At 43.6% G+C, this 12,915-nt stretch overlaps 1 long non-coding RNA gene across 2 annotated transcripts; it reads left to right on the top strand.

Annotated features, from left to right (window-relative positions):
* Positions 1–2,363: 2,363 nt before the first annotated feature.
* On the top strand, positions 2,364–9,650 carry LOC149874213 (uncharacterized). 2 transcript variants are annotated; one of them, XR_016443562.1, is made up of 3 exons: positions 2,364–3,081; positions 6,598–6,693; positions 8,955–9,650. It is a non-coding gene; the product is annotated as an uncharacterized LOC149874213 (long non-coding RNA). The 2 variants fall into 2 exon arrangements; XR_016443561.1 differs by having other exon boundaries at positions 6,598–6,717.
* The last annotated feature ends 3,265 nt before the right edge of the window (positions 9,651–12,915 follow it).

The following is a 12,915-nucleotide window of genomic DNA, read 5'->3' as shown; positions in this document are numbered from 1 at the left end:
TTTAAATATACAGAAAATTTCAGCTGTGCGCATTACTCTGTTAAGATGATTTGGAACAAAGTAGAATGTGGCACAAATGCTAAATTCCTTAAGGGACACATTTTTAAATTAGTTTGAACCCAAACTAATTAACAGATTTGTAAATGCCCAGGAAATGTATTCGGTACTCAAACAGCTGCAAGGCGAGGGACCCTATGCTGTATTTGTCATACAAATAAATGAGCTTGAATCGCTGCTTGAAGTGCAAAATGTTTCTCAGGCTTAATTATGGGAGTTGTGACCCAGTTGTGTAGGGGGTGCATGTGCACCCCCTGAGAGTGCTGGTGCACCCCCTGCTTAGGCGATGGGCAGGGGGGACAGGAGGGAGCATTGGCATCTCTCCTGTGAGCACCAGCCGGGGAATGGGAGTGCTTGGATGAAGCACCACAACCACTTCCGAAAGTAGTACAATCGGCCGTGGGGGGATCCCTCTCCCCGGCCAGTGCAATCAGCCACAGGGGGACCCCCTCTCCCAGTCACTGACTGGTCGTGGGAGGGGAGGGGGAGCATGTGCCCCCCCCAACTAAGGTGGCACCAGTCACCCATGCCGTGACCCACACTTCCATTATAAAAATGTTTTGAAATCTTGGGTTGACAATAGGACAGTACTGAACTCATCACTACCTTAATTAACATGGTCACAGTTTTTTGCAGCAGAGTGGCCACCAGTCTCTTGTCCTCTGTGTAGTTTGACCCTCTGCTAGGACTCACCATGCACACAGCAGCTTGGACAGAAATTCCAACACAAAGCCTTAGAGTTTATCACAGTATACAAGAACAATATGTGTATTTAAAGTTCCCATTGCTAGTAATGCCCTATCCCTCATTCTTCCTAACAGACCACTAGAAGAGGTCATTCATTCTTGACCCAAGCAACAATGTGCATGCTAAAGCAGCTATTTTTTCCCCCCTATTTTGGCACCTATAACTGCAAAACTAGTGCTAGCTAAAATGGGATGATAGAATTTTTCAGCTTTTTTCAAACTCATGAAGACAGAAACTAAATTAGACTTTTTACCCCCGACATCTTGCCATAGCTAGCAATTTGTTCTCCATATTAAAAAATGTATGTGAAACACAATTACTACCTCATTTTATCCTGTTAGGATGAATATGGCAACACAGAAAAAAAATCCTGCCACTGAGTTCCAGCTCTCTTTTGAAGTCAGTCTTAATTATGTTAGGAATCTGTCAGAGGAAGCTAACTGAACTGTATCTTTATTTTCCTGTATGCAAGAGAACTGGATTTATACTCCAGCAACACTTTGCATAAATGACATGAAGTGACCTTGTCTATTGTTCTTAAAGTGTTTTTTCCAGCCTGTCACATGCATCTATTGCCCACTTATCGACCCACTTGAGCCTATACAATCCAGCCAATATTCGCCTTCCTAAATAGGGTAATTAAAATGCAGTATCAAATGCATTCTGTACCTCTAAACACAATTCCTCAGCTAGATGTCCATTTATTTAAATCTTAGACCACAAGCTATTCTCACAGAGGCCATTTAATAAGTACACAGTAGTTCTGGGATAAAATGTTCATGTATATAAATCTGTATTTCTATAGGATCTTACAGATGAACACTGAACCTTTAATATTAAAGATGTGAACTTCATAACAGTTTGTATGTCATTTGGATCCACCAGTTTCATGACTGAGGATTCTGATGCAAGCAATGTAGGATACTTGTCCCTGATAATACAGGAAGGTTTTGGAAGGCCTAGGGCATTGGTTCCTACTCTTGGGGTTAGGGTATTTAACAAGTGGGATTACAGAAATTCAATTATAGTGTTTGGGCTCAGGCCAGAAATGAGGATACTGAAAAAAAAAAAGACTGGGAACTGCTGATTCTTTCAGTTTCCATTTTGTTAATACTTGCAGATTCCAAAACAAGTTAGAACATAAACAGTGAAATGTTTAGAAACAAGTTAGAACATGTGTTCATCATTGGGGTTGGAGATGGGGGGAATTATGAACAGCAAATGTTATAAAGAGAGGACATGCAGTTGCCGCTTTGGGAAGTTATGTCGCTATATTTAAATGGTTGTGCTTATAAACAAATATACTTAAAAACTAAATTGTAACTTGGATTATCATGATCCCATCTGAGGAAGCAAAGGGAAAAGGGGAAATCCTTCTACCACTTTCAGGTTTATGAAGATTAACCTGGTCGTGGGTGTGGAGAAGCAAGAGGTGTGGCAAACCTACCAGTTTTTCTTTTTTGTTTCTTTTTAAAATGCATTCCCTCCCCTTCCCCAACCATTTCTGACTTTCTCTCTGCTCTCTCAATCCCTTATAAGTGATTACAAGTAGTGCTAGGTAAGCTAAGTTCTTGCATACTATTGTTGTAATAAGCCCCTTTATATATATATATTGTAAATAGTGTTCTGTTATGTTTGAGTTGATTTTTACTGTTTTATATTGTATTATATTGTATTCCTATCATTTGTGCATTGATTTTTATTGTTTCATATTAGTATTGTATGGTTGAGGCCTGTGTCTGTGAAGCGATACCAAGTATCCATTCCCATTCCCATCTTGTCCCCATGCCCTGTTGTATAAGTATGTTGCAATTCTGTAACCTCTCCCATGTAAATTGCTTTTTCTTGAATACCTGAAACCAAGGAATGAATGGATGAGTGAAACACAATATTACTAGGACTACCTACTAAACTCCCCACCATCAACACCAATACCTGGACCAACGACCCAGCCCTTGGAACCACCCATCAGCATTCAAGAAACAAAAGATGAGGCAACCCACCACTGTGCCAGGCTGCACATGCTCAGTAAGGACACCTGGAGCCCTCTGGAACAGGACTGGCATTTCCCTTCCCATAGGAGATCAGAGGTAGTCTGCCCCATGCAAAGGGGTAGTGAAGACTGACTGTTTGGGATGCCCTCTCCATCTGGACCAGATCTGCTCCATGTCACACTGCCTATCAACCCAGAAGCCCTGCCAGCAACCCCACTCTGGACAACACCTGCTGGAGAAAAACCCTGACTGGCCATCGAGGACCCCCTCCCAGCCTGGATAGGTAGCTATCACCCCCACCCTCTCTTCAACCAAGGGCTTGGACTCTGTTTCTCTTCCCTACCTGGACTCCAACCCTTCCATTGAGTCTCTTTTTCCTGCTGCCAGTCTGTGTGTGTGTGTGTGAGTGTGTGTAGGAACCAAGCTGTACGGTACAGTATTCATTTAATAAAACTGTTATTTGGACCCCTGAGCTGGGTTTGGCTTTACTACGGCTCCAGCCCTGCTCCAATCTCTGCTCCTTGCCCCTCTAACTTCTGTCTCGCTTCTCCCTCTCCTGCTCCTGGCTCACCGCCACCTCCAACACCTGTCCCATGCTCCTGTGACTCCAGCCGTCCTGAGCTCCTCTCTGCCTGCAACCCTCTGTTTCTCTGCTATTGCCTCATCCCCACTGCCTTTTCCCCTGAACTCTGCCACTTGCTGTCTAGTTACCAAGCATCCCAAGCATAGGTACCACAGGCACCAACACACACACACACACAGTCACCTGAGTCAGTGTTTAACCTGTGTGTGTGCACATGTGTGCATTGTGTATGACTTCATGTTATTATCATTAGACATGTATGTGCTTGAATTGGTGATAGGTATGCATGTGCCTAGGCTGGTAATTTTAGATGTGTATGTGCCTGAGTTGGTAGTGTGTGTGTGTGTGAGCCCCTGGTGGGGGTGTATGCACCTAGAGTGTGTGTGTATGTACAATTGTGTACCACACCCTTCTGTCTAACAGCACGATATTGAGACCCTGAGCATTGGCCTGACCCCACAGGGTAACAGAAGTAGGTAAGAAGCAAGTGGAATGGTTATAGCTTTGGTTTCACTACTAAGTCAGCAGAACATGGTATATGAATAATTTATTACTGCTGTAGGCCAATGATAATTTACCCGAGAAGCTAAAACTTCTTTGGCATGGCAATTGTGTGTTGCCCCTTAAATTTTCACAGTCTACTTACACATAATCTAGCCCCAAATAGTCTCTTTTATAGAGCTCCCCTGCAAGATTTGAAAATCATAACCTGGGGGTCTCCAATTTTATTAGGGCATTGTGATGGGCAACCCAATTTTTTTGCAGACCCCTCCAAGAGTCAACTTGTAATTAGAACGCTGCATACACATATCATTTTAATTCAATAAGACGAATTCCATAAGTGCATTATGCAAGTAGTCCCTTGTTGATTTTGCTCAAGTTGCCTGTCAAGCTTCTGGAGTCTGGGATAAATCCAGGAAAATGTTAACACTTAGCAACAGTCTGAGACTAATACCAGACTTTGGTAACTTTATTTAAAACTTTATCACACTTCTTAACACTACAGTGATTGGAAAATGCTTACCAAAGATTAACACCACTCCACACAATCTTATCCTTTAGGTACATACAGAGATTTGTACCCTAAATTCTTGGAAGCAGAAGATCTTTAAGGAAAAAAAAATCAGTTTTGAATATATAGGAGATCTCACTTTCGATAGTTTGTAAAAGAGGAGACACTCATATCTACTGTACATCTACAACCATGGTGGTACGGTGACTTTTTTATTCAAGAGGCATTACCATTCTATAAGAAATCCAAATTTACTTTTTAAAACTTTCCCCCTGCCTCTATAAACTCCCTGAGAAAACTATCAAAATTAACACTAGCTCAAAGACATTTTATCTTCTGGTAACTATCTGGTATGTTTTTCCTGCATCCAAGTTTAGTAGGAAATTTAGTGATGTTTATATGCATGTTGCCAAAGATCAACCTCTGCTAGTCCTCCTGGATGAAACTGCTCAGGGAATAAGATACTCATTCATTACATGTAGAAATGGCAAAATTAGAGTTTTAAGATCTAGATAGATTTTAAGAGTCTACAGTGAAAGAAAGTTATCCAGATTGTAATTGTGTCCAAGCACTCATGAGTTATGAAATGTAAGAACTGAGGTTGCCCAGGCAACCTAGATGCAGCCCCCTTATGCTTAGTCTTTATGACAGTTTATAAATACACATGCACTCTTTATTTTTCCATACAATTCCTGCCTCGTTCAATATCCAGGTCAGACCTACTCTGGAGATCAAAAAACGATAGCGAAAGAGACCACTATTTGTATAAACTCTTGCTTCAGCTTATATTCAAGTTAGAAGCTGAGTTGCAAGTGAGGCAAGGGATAGTAGAAAAAGAAAGGCTAGGTATAGATGTTACACTTATCCTACATTAAATATGCAGAAAACACTTTAAAGCTGTAACAGAACAGAAGTTCATGTCACTTACAGAGCTTTAAAAACATTGGATTCCCACTCTAAGGGTGCAAACAGACGTGCAGCTCTCAGCTGTAACAGAAGGTTTTCTGCAAAGCGTTTGAGTTACAACGTTATTGCAGACCAAACAGAAGTTCACTGTTGGTTCCAGGGGGGAGCCTGCAGCCAGGTGCCCATGGTAATGGCCACAACTCTCGGCCAGCACTTGCTGTTTGCAGAATAGGAGCAGGGAAAGGCAGTAGAGGGAGCTCATTCTAGGGGCTCCTTAGCTGGTACTGAAGGGTGAGTTGGGTGAATTGGAGCGCCCCTCACCCCAGACTGAAGCCCTTCCACTTCCTTTCCCCCTCTCATTCTGAAAACAGTGACAAGCTGGGAGCTCCACAGACACGAGTTGCAAAAGAGGCTACATTTTTTATCTGATACCTCACTCAACGAGGGCTCAGATTTTTACCCAGTCAGCTGTTTTTTAAACTGTCTGCAGCCGTGCACTTGTGTTTGGTCACAGCTATAAACTACTTTCTGTGGCCAGATCAGGCAAAAATTGTCACTTCTGTCTGCTCTCTAAGTTAACCCTTGATGGCTGTATTAGATTAAAGTGCTTTAGTTTAGGGTGCTTTTATAAATGTCTATATCACATCCAAAGGAGACCCTCTGCCATAAGGCACTCCCCCACCACAGCAGTGGGGCTTCCTCCCCCTTCTAGCCCAGTTCCCAGCTCAGTGAGAAGCTGGGCCAGGCAGCCCCTTACTGCATTTCCTGGCTGCAGCTGTCAAGAGGCTGAAGTGGAGGGGAAGGGACCCCTGCTTGCCATGCAGACGAGGCCTCTCTTCCTCCTTCCCCCACAGCCAGCAAGCTATATGGAGGGGACCTTGCAGAAGGCAGGGGCTCTGTTACCTTCCCTCCACCCCCCACTTCTGTCCTGCCAGCCTCTGCTGACAGTCACTAGCTGGTGCAGAGAAAAAATGCTGGGGACAAGGTCAAGTCCAGCAGCATCCTGGGAGGTGTGTGGGAATGTTCCCTGCTGCTGGCCTTGGCCAGTTCAAGCAGGCACTGAGGCCCCCCTTTCCCACCAAACAGCAAATGTCTGTTCCGTCCATTCCAGCTCTAACTCATAACATTTTAAGTAAATTTTGATAGAGTGCTTCTGCCAGGGGCTTTTTGAATGTCTGTACTTAGCTAAAGGTTTCAGGAGTTGCCTGTTATTCTAATGATCTGGATTAAATTCCTGCTTTTATTGAACCATTCTTGCCTCTAGGCAAGTCACTTAAACTAAACTAAACTCTTCACAGGTCTCCAGTTGCATCTTCCTCTTTTTCATGATACCTAATCTGAGAGCTCTGGCTAACAATTTGCAGAAAAGATGAGCACTCAGTGCCACAACTGAAGTGAGTAAGAGCTGTATTTTGAAGGTATGATTTTACATAAAGCTATGTATTCTGAAAAATCAGGTCCTAAGTATTTTAAATGGTATCTTGTGAGTATTTTTAAAGTTACTCTCTCTGCAACTCAGGTACCCATTTCTAAACTGGGGTAATATTTCACAGGGATAAAGAGAAGTAATTATATTTTAGAAGCACCATACTATGTTGATGGATGCTACGTAAAAGCCCATAAGTAAATTAATAATCCTATCATAAAAGTGGGGATTATTAGCGCTGTGCAAAACAGCACCATTTTGTTTCAACTTCCGTTTCACTGTTTCGAAGGGACAGTGTTTTGTTTTGCTGTTTCAAAACACTGTTCCTTTCTGATTCACCAAAATTGTTTCGCTGTTTTGACGTTTCACCCATAGGCAATAATAGGGAAATCACAAAAATGCCTATAACATTGTCATTTCTTGCCTGATTTGGACGAAAATTGCAGGGGTGGTAGCCCTTTCTGAGGGCATGAATCCTGCCAAGTTTCAAAGAGATAACTGTACTGATTTGTGGGAAACTGCACCTCAAACTGTTCAAAGCAAAATTCATATCACTTGCTGGCAGCGGCAGCCTGCTGTTATCCCACATGTAGATTTACAAGCCTGTGCCCACCAGGAGGGCTGTGTGGCTGGTTACAGACTCCTCCCAGGAGGTGCAGGCCCCTGGATCTGTGCGCAGGATGACAGCATGCTGCCGCTGCTGGCTGGCACCAGCGTCAGCACCAGTCTTCCCAGTGCTTGGTGTGGGCTGCGCTAAGCGCGGGTCCCAACCAAGAGCAGCAGCCTGCTGTCATCCTGTGTACACATCCAGGAGCTTGCGCCCCAAAAGGGGGAGTCTGGCACAGCCCCATAGTCCTCCTGCAGGATGATAGCAGTCTGCCACTCCCAGCTAGTGCCAGTGCCAGCACCCAAGTCTGCCTGGCGCAGTCCATGCCAAGCATCAGGCAGACTTGGGTGTTGGTGCTGGCCCCAGCTGGCAGTGGCAGACTGCTATCATCCCGCATGCAGATCTGGGGGCCCCACGGTCCCGCAGGAGGACTACAGGCCTGATGCAGATCTAGGGGCCCACACCCCCCAGGAGTAGTCTGGCACAGTCCCGCAGCCTCCTGGGGGGGGAGGACCCCAGATCTGTATGCAGGGTTTCAGGAAGCTGTTGCTGCCAGCTGGGGAAATAACCCAGAGCCGCCACCATCCCCATTTGGCAGCAGCAGCCTGTCATCCCGCATCATCCAGGGGCTTGTGCCCCCCACTCCTTGGAAGAGCTGGGGGAAAGATCAGGGAGCTGGGGGATCCAACAGGGAACTGGAGAAATGTTCACAGACCTGAACATTCCCCCAGCTCCCAGTTTGATTCCCAGCTCCTGGTTCGATTCCCCCAGCTGTCTGATCATTTCCCCAGCTCTTCCCGGGAGGCGCAGACCCTGGGATCTGCACGGCGGGTTTCAGTAGACTACCACTGCAGGCTGGGGCCAGCAGCAGCACTGCAGTCTTCCTGGCACTAGGACTGGGCTGTGCCAAGTGGCTACTGCTGGCCCCAGCCTGCAGTCTGCTGAAACCTCACTTGCAGATTGGGGGCCCGTGGCCCCCAGGAAGAGCTGGGGAAATGATCAGAGATCTGAGGGAAGCGATCAGAGAGCTGGGGAATTGAACCAGAAGCTAAATGTCAATATCAGAGCAGTCCTTTCCCCTTCTCCCCCCACCCTTAGTTTCTGTTTAGCTGCAGCAAGCCCAGCTCAAAACTTGAAATGTTTCAAGTGCCCTCATTTCATTTCAAAGCTGTTCCAAAGCCTTTCATTTAATTTCGATCTTGCCGTTTTGAGCTCGAAACACATTGAAACTACTTCAAAACAAAGCACCTGGCAAAATTTATCACAGCCCTGGGGTTCATCTATTTTGCAGCAAGTAAGCATGACGTCACACATTAAGCAAATGAGGATAAAACAAGTATTTAATAACTGCTCATTAAGTGAACTGAAAGAAGCAGGGTAAGGTGGAAAAAGTAGTGTGTAACAACCTTGTAACTGAAGACAGTATCAAAATGCAAAGACCCAGGGGGACAAAGGACAAATTTCATTAGGACCTTTTTCAATTTTTTAGGTTGCAAAGTCAAGCACTTAATGTCTTTTAAAATTATTTTTCCTATGTAATATACATAAAGCTCTTTTGAAAACAAGTCATCTGTTGGGGTACATGGCTACCCATCCAAACTGAAGGCTCTGTTTGAATGCAGGGTTAATAAAAAGCTACATGGAAATTTCACCAAGGATACTGGACAAGTGAAAGTGACAGCAAATTGCGGACCCTGAATACCTCAGTCTCCAGTATTTCATTCAAAGTCAGCTCACATCTCCACCTTCTAACAGAAGATGAAAGAATTGTCTAAACCGCAATGCAATGTTTTGATTCCCGTGTACACTAACCTGAAGCTAAGATCAAGTAACTGCCTGACCATCATTAAGAGGCAGCTGTTATAGTTTTTTGCACACAGGTAGTAATAGCTTCTGGAAAAAAAAAATATATATATATATAATCAATTGAGAGTTCCTGTCATCTTACTAGGCAGACAAGGTTCTTTGGGTAAAATGTGATATCTTTTATTAAACCAACTAAAGAACCTTGTCTGCCTATGTCCATAGATCAACACGGCTACAATCAACAACCCTAAAGCACGGATGTTATCTTACTAGGGCACTTTACCACGCAACAGCTATAGTCAGCATGGGAAAATCCACACAGGCAAAAAAAAAACAAAACCTTTTCAAGTCCCAATAGCATGATATAGGACAAATATAAACCCAGGATGTCTTGCTTTGCTGTATCCTCAGAAGCTAAAGAGAAACAATTAAGGCACTTGCTATGACAAAAATAGGTGAGCAGCAATGGCTCTTGACCTTTTTTCCCAAGATTAAACAAAAACATGTTGTAACTGAGAAGTGTGTATTATTTCCAGGGTGTATCATAAGCCTCAGGGTTTTGAAATTATAGTAGCTTCTTCAAAAGGTCATAGGATTTTTTGGCTAGCCTGTAAAACACTTGAAATTTAACACTTGAATGCCAATATAAATAAATAATACACAGATAACAGTATTCTAAAGTAAAACCTAGCCAAGACAACAGCTGCTTACCAGCAAAATTAGTTTTTAATAACATAATACAGTGTAAGACCCTAAAAATGCACTGTAAAATCAGTTACTTTGAAGAAGAACTTAGCCCTTCACATGGTATTTATCCTCTCATATTATGTATACTCATTTCTTGTAGAGGGGAATCAAGGAAAGAGATTATAACTCCTAACTAGCTCTTTCTGCTATGTGGGAGGTCCCATCACCATAAAGATTTTGGTTTCCGTGCCTGGGTAAATTTTTCAGAGATGACATGCTTTGGCATGAAGATGAGAAGATGGGATTTAATCTGCATGTATACAATGAAACCCCACAGGATGATTTTAGAATTGAGACCTAACCACATCAAAAGAAAACTGCAATTACCTCTTAGGAGATAGGTAGTGTATCCAAGGAAATGGTGGGGGTGGGATTCTCTTCTTCCACCTATTTCCTTTAAACCCTTGATTAATCCCTCCAGAGGCCAGGAAAGGCTACTGACACCAGAAAGAGAAAAGATGATAGCACTGCATGTTGCCTATCCACATTCTGCAAAGGTTTTCTAAGCCACCCTTGCCACGTTCAAACCTTCTTAAATGCCTTATTTCTGCTGCAAAATTTCCAAAAGTTCTTAATGGTTATGAAAACAGATGCCAAACGAACAATTTTTAAAGCCCACCTAACCATCAAAATGTCTCTCCTTCCCTGAGTGACTGCATGCAGTTCTTGTACATGCGTCCCTCCTTTGTTCATTTAGGATCCTCACTAGCTGTGGGGTGTTAAGTTTAGGTTTTATTCTCCTGAACTGGTCTCCTTGCATGTTTGACAGAGCACCGTAGCATACTTCTGGGTGCTGTTCATCCTTCGCAAGTGAAGATGACTGCATCTGTCCAGGGGGTGGGGGAAGAAAGAAAGGAAGTGGGAAAGAAAAATGGAGGCAGAAAAGAGAAAGGGAGAAAGAGAGGAAAAAGGAGAAAGAAGAGAGCGAGGAAAGAGGGAGGAGGGTTGGAGGCTAGGTGGCATGGGTACGCAGATGAGTTATAAGCCCATCTTTGCCCTGAACAATCTGTTGCAGCAGGGTCAGGAGAGCTACAAGGACTGGACACAAGAGGTCCTTGTTTTCCTGGCCATGTGCTTCCTCACTGCCTCTGCCATGTGCCACTGCTCTGGCCTGATCACCTCCAGGATGGACTGTCATGAGCAATTTACTCCCACGACTCCAGGTTGATGCCAAAACTCTTTATGGACACCTTTCTGGTGTCCTTTTCCCGCTTCTTTGGCATGCTGCAAAAGCGTATTCCATTTGATAGTTTGCTATAGAAGATTTTCTTCAGCAGGTGAGTGTCAGGCATTCTTGAAAGGTTGCCAGCCTATCTTAGCTGCACCATTTTCAGCAGGGTGTGAATACTGGAGGGGTTTCTTCTGGGTAGTTTTTAGAAGAATACACCACTAAACTAGAAGTGAAATTCTATCCAGCTACCATCTGTGTGAAATGGGTAGAAGAGTTACTAGTTGCTTTGGATTTACCTGGATTGTGGTGTTATATTTACACCTCTATAGTTCAAACCCCAGTGGACGCATTTTACATGTGCCTATTAATGTGTAGCAATAAGCTTCAAAGTTCACCACTCCAGACCTTATTGCTGCCAGGTACACACTTGCATGTGTGTGTGTGGAGAGTGCTGCACATTGAACTGGGGTGGAGTAGCCCTGGCTAACAGAGAGCCCAGGGAGTCAGCCTGCCACCCTGGGCTGCTCTTGCTGGCAGGGGGGCTGACTGGGCCACAAGGGTGTTTCAGCATGGGGCCAGCCGGCAGGCAGCCCCCACACTGCAGCACCCTCATGCCCCACCCAGCCCCTCCAGCATCTAAAATGTGTGCTGCTGTGAAGTTTTGTGTTTTTTTTTTTACTTTGCAGCAGGTTAGTACATGCATTTACAAGTATGATCCTGCTGGAGAACAAATGAGTTTACTCCAGCCTAACAGGTACATGTGTAGATGCCAAGATGTTTAATGCGCCGCTTAGTCAACTGCACCATAAACATCTTGTGCAGATGCATGTGGTTCTGTCCTATCCCCCACAATATGATATTGTCAAGCCCTATAACTATTTTATTTTAAACATAAGGAAGAGAGACATAAATTAAGTAGATTACTTAAGATGATGCAGAAGCTATCTGGTGGCAGAGCTGCAAGAGGAACCTAGATTTCCTGTCCCAATTCAGTGCCTTGACTAGAAGAACATTTTCTCCCTCACTCCCAAACCCTATTTTGACCACGTAAAATTCAGATCCTAGCAAAAAAACACACAGCAGCACACAGTCTGCTTAGGGTTGAAGATACCAGGTGGTGCCTCAGAGAGATTCTTGAATACATGCAGTTTCTTCTAAACATGAAGTTATCACATTCATGAATGGACCCCCAAAGCAGCATGAATTGACAATTCAGACAAGTATCTGTTCTATCTGGAAAGAATAAATATTAGGCATGCAGCCAAATGTCAACAGAAGGCAAAGTAGAAACAGGTTTTCTGGTAAGTAGGAATTGAGGTCTGTATGTTTAACAAAAAAGTGGAGCAATCAGCACAGTGTATTTTTTTGTTTGGTCTTGTTTTGAAGAAAACTACAGTTAAACTTTCAATTGTGGGCTTGAAAGTGTACGCTTTCATAGAGAAAAGGGCCTGTGGACAAAATGCGAATAGCTTACAGTATTTGCTCAAAGACAGCAACACAGCCTAAATAAGGCTGGGACAAGGTCAGAATCCACATTTGATTTACCCAATTTTTATACAGCTGACAGCAGCAACACACCCCATGAAAGCTCTTTGCATTCAAACAATTCTACTTCTCTACAACACAGTAGTCCTCCTAGTTCTTCTAAGGTGATCTCTTTCACACAAAAAACAAATGGCTGGCTTTTGATTTGTAAAAAATACAAATTGCAAGCTTTAAGAATAGTTAAAATGTGTGTGGGAGAAAGAAAGACAGCTTACAAGTGTTGCCTATTTTTTTTTAAGGGCATCTAGTGCTAAATGTGGAAAGGTCAGATGTGAGATGTAGTCTGCAATCCAATCCTCGCTGCTTTTATGAAA

This window comes from Crocodylus siamensis, chromosome 1, assembly GCF_052110815.1.
Source record: "Crocodylus siamensis isolate JL-2025a chromosome 1, ASM5211081v1, whole genome shotgun sequence".
Classification (NCBI taxonomy): domain Eukaryota; kingdom Metazoa; phylum Chordata; order Crocodylia; family Crocodylidae; genus Crocodylus; species Crocodylus siamensis.
Note: the sequence above shows the minus strand (reverse complement) of the source record. Positions and strands in the feature narration are given on the sequence as shown.